The 4,263-nt window shown below is 39.3% G+C and overlaps 1 pseudogene; it reads right to left on the reverse strand.

The window, feature by feature from the left end:
• Positions 1-1,267: 1,267 nt before the first annotated feature.
• On the reverse strand, positions 1,268-1,744 carry LOC129501947 (60S ribosomal protein L12-like; annotated as a pseudogene).
• Between the last annotated feature and the right edge of the window lie 2,519 nt (positions 1,745-4,263).

Genomic DNA, 4,263 nt, shown 5'->3' on the forward strand with positions numbered 1-4,263 from the left:
AGAACTGGACCACAACAGAAGCCGCTGCTCCTGCCGTGACCAGGATGCCGCTACTCTATGGAGATGTCTCCACTAGATCTCTTATGTACAGGGTCATGGCATCTCTCCTACAGTTGATGATAGAAAATGGACACCTCCAACTCTGTATCTCTCTCAACTTCTCTCAATTCATTCAACTTCAACTTCATTCAAGTTTTGCATGAATACACATGAATGATGCACTGAAACCTTGTCTGGAACTGCATCTGGGAGCATGGCACTTAGCGATCCCACCTCTGACCCCAGGAAGGCACACTTAGAGGAAGTTAGATTCCATGTGGAAGGAGCCAACCTACGTTATCACCTTTAACTCAGGGTGACTGTGAGAATGAGATGGGATTCTGTGCAACAGGCCTTCACCACACGGTTTAGTGCTCAGCAAATAGTAGCTCATGAAAGATTTTAGGATCATAGATTTGAATAAAGAAGAAAACAGAAGCCATGGTCATTTCTGAGATAATTGCTGTAGTTTAGAATAGAGGAAATAATGGCACAAAATGCAAATGCAAATTGTAAATATGAACAAGGGAATATAACATTTGAGCTATTTCAAAGGCACATGGACAGGATTCAATGATAGAACATAACTGCTAGTTTCTAAGCATATTGTTCAGATTGCTAGGGATTTTCAGTGTAAGACTACTTGTTTTATTCCAACATGCATAACAGAAAGGAAATCACATCATTTTAAGATAGCAGCATTGGTGGTCCACAGTCTTCTTGTGTTCTCAGACTCACATATTGTTAGGACAGATACCTGAAGAGTTTGTGGTAACTCAGCATTTTCTTTGAAGAGATAAATATGTCTCAATAAATATGTTTTGATGGCTCTTATGCAATATATGATAATTTAAATAGGTATTTACCAGAAGTGAAATTAATATGCTTTTTTTATCTTGTAAGTCAAAATATCTCCATTTTGGGATCCCTGGGTGGCTCAGCGGTTTAACGTCTGCCTTCCGCCCAGGGCGTGATCCTGGAGACCATGGATCGAGGCCTGCATCAGGCTCCCTGCATGGAGCCTGCTTCTCCCTCTGCCTGTGTCTCTACCTCTCTCTGTGTCTCTCATTAATAAATAAATAATCTTTGGGGAAAAAAAGATAAAAATAAAATACCTCCATTTATAGACAAAAGTCATTAGTGGAGAGATTAGGCCTTTTTTGTTTGTTTGTTTTGTTTTTTGTTTTGGTCAAATGATGCTGTATTGAAATATTTTCCCTGGCAGTTCTTAGCTGGCTGGGCATTCCACCACACACTACTGATGCTGTCTGTGATGTCATGGAGTCACGGCTGTCAACACTGCAGCCCACAGACTGGGCAGTCCCCAGGATCTCTTTAATGTTTCTGGAGAGTTCTCTGGCTAAAGATCAGTATCACATCTGTCAAGCAATGTTGACAATCTCATTAAAAGTGATATTTCCACTGTGTTTCCTGGTTTTCTGCTTCTTTCTGTCTCTTGGAGGTTTCTTGAGGGCTTTGATAACCAAGGCAGAGGAAGAAGGTACCACTTCAGTCAGGGCCTCTCTGTTCAAATGGTCAGTTTCACGGTCATCCTCAGGCCCTTCCAATTGCCTGTTGCCTTGGCAATGTCAACACCAACCTTTTTTGGAGACAGACCCAGAGGAGTGATCTTTGGGGCCAGGGCGGATGTGGCACTGACTTCCCCACCGGGGCACCTCAGGTATACACCTTTGATTTCATTCATCGAAAAATAAGTCCATGTCATACACACGCACATAGGAACAGCAATGCGGGTATTCAAACCAGGCAGACTCCATATTCGGGGGAAATAGACATGTACATGTATCATGTGAACTAAGATCTTAATTCCTTAATGCTAATATGAAATTGATTCACTAAGCAGTTTCTCAGGAAAAGCAAATACTAAATGTCACAACAGATGGAATGCTCGTTTGTTGTCTTATTCCGCCCTTTGGAGGTTTCAAGCTGCTGCTTCTCGCTACAGAATTTCAGTTAGGAAAGTCAAAGTTAGAAAAAGCAAATGAGAAAGAATAGAACCACAAGGGGCAAATCTTCCAGCATGACAAATTCGGGATATATTTCAATAAGGAAAAGAAAAGGGAATATTGCTTATCTCTAAACATTGGGGGGGGGGTGATACTTGCTCCTTCCCTTCCTTATGCAGAATTCCTGTACTATATGTCATGATATCTACGTGTAGCATACATTAGTATGCTTTTATCTGCAGAATCCAGAGATTCAGCTACCATTTCTCTGTTTTTCTCTCATTTTCATTTTAATCACACATAGTAAGAAAGTTTGTGGCCAATGAAATGCCTACTTCAAGACCTGCCTCTAGAAGTCATATGGATACCTCAAGGCAAAGGGACCCATGAACTACTAGCCTGCATCTTAGGCTCCATCCCACCAAATTATTGTCATAAATTATATCGGAGAAAGTGTCTCTGCAACTTCCCTTTGATTCCTTGCCATGTCCAGGTTTTTCAGTAACCTGGCAGCTTAGTGAGCTGAAGGCTTTGTCTGATTAAATCCTAGGCTTCTTTTTGTCTTTCTTTGGTCCACCTTATGACAGTGAAACCAGCTTGAAGGACCCAGCCCAGCATGGTAAATTCCCAATGATTTATGCAATGTCACTTTCTTGATGATTAACCTGAATAAATCATGGTGGTATTTTCAGCAGTGATACAGCTGCCCTTTATATTCTTATCAATTTTCAGGGCAAGAAGAAATTAGCCCAGTTCTCTCATTGATCTTGTGAGGAAAAGTGTACCTCACAGCAGGGGTTCTACTGATAAACAATGAACACTACAAATCACTTATCAGTTTACTTTTAATCAATAAAACTTCTCACGATACATTATTCTAGCAATTGGTCTAAATCACTGTGCCTATAACTGTTGTTTTCAAAACCTTTTAATCTAATTGGAAAATCTTCCTTTGTACTAGTAATAAACACTCACTAAACTGTCTGCACCTAATTGAGCTATAGTAATTTATGGGTGCTCCCTACTGTTTTTTCCCCTCTTTAATCAGACGACCATTTTATGTCTTTAACTAATGAAATCTAAAAATCCACCCAGTAGTTCTGATCAAATGTCACTTGTGAATAAATCTTCATTAACACTGGCAGGTTCCAAACCTACCTTCCATCTTGATTTAATTGTTGTCTCACAACATATTCTTGTCAGGTGGAAAACACCTTTTTTCCCCATTTCTTCAAATAGCATGCCTTCATCACCAGAGATCTATAGGGGTAAAGCACGGCCCTCAGGCAGCTAGGGATGGAAGCAGAGTCATCTCCAGTATAATCAGTTCCATGTCCCCTGGTCATAGGCACTGCTTCTGTTTCTGTCTCTTCTGCAACTTTTTCTGCAACTTCTTATCTTTGCCAGTATAAAAACGCACTGCTAGCAATTTACTCAGAGTATTCAAGCTCTGATAAATGAATTTACTCAAAGTCAGAAAAGAACAAAAGATAAACCAAAATACTGTTAAGAGGAATAAATTATGCCCACTATAGCTGATTATTACAGTAGGAAAGTTTTCTTGGGAAACTAAGATCAGAGCAAATGGATTTAGATACTAAACTTGGAGGAGTGTCACAAAGCTGGCACCTACAATCGACCAACCAGATCCAGTGGAGTCTTCATTAACTATATTAACATTAAATTGACAAGGCACTTATTTTCCTGAACTGTTCTCAGAAACACTGACTGGTTTATTTTGAAAGTTCCTTTTTGTACCATCTGCTTCATTTTGAAACATGCCCTCATATCATTTATATAATTCTAAAAAAGTATGCCACCCACAAGTGACTTGGATACCTTAAAATTAATAAAAGAGAAATAGATTCTGACAAGCAGGAGCTAGATCAAAAGTGAATGATACTAGCTTTGAGAGCTAGTTTAAATGCTAGTTAACAAATATTTCTGTAGTTTTTACCATATGTCAGGTACTCTTCTAAATCCTTCACAAATTTTAATCTTAGAAACAATTCTAAGAGGTTGGTCTTATTTTTTAAGAATAACCTTTTCCAGCTAAGGGCACTGAGGCAAAGTTCAAGCATTTTGCTAGTCGTATAGCTAGTGAGTGGTAGAACTGGGATGTATCCAAATAGATAGGCTTTGGAGTTTGTGCTTGTTTTCTCTACATCATGCTATCATTTTGCACAATTGCATATCTGACTTGATTATGAGTTCCAGAACATAAGGCAAAAAGAGAGCATAACAATGCCTCAAGGAA

This window comes from Nyctereutes procyonoides, unplaced genomic scaffold (genome assembly GCF_905146905.1).
Source record: "Nyctereutes procyonoides isolate TBG_1078 unplaced genomic scaffold, NYPRO_anot_genome, whole genome shotgun sequence".
Classification (NCBI taxonomy): Eukaryota; Metazoa; Chordata; class Mammalia; order Carnivora; family Canidae; genus Nyctereutes; species Nyctereutes procyonoides.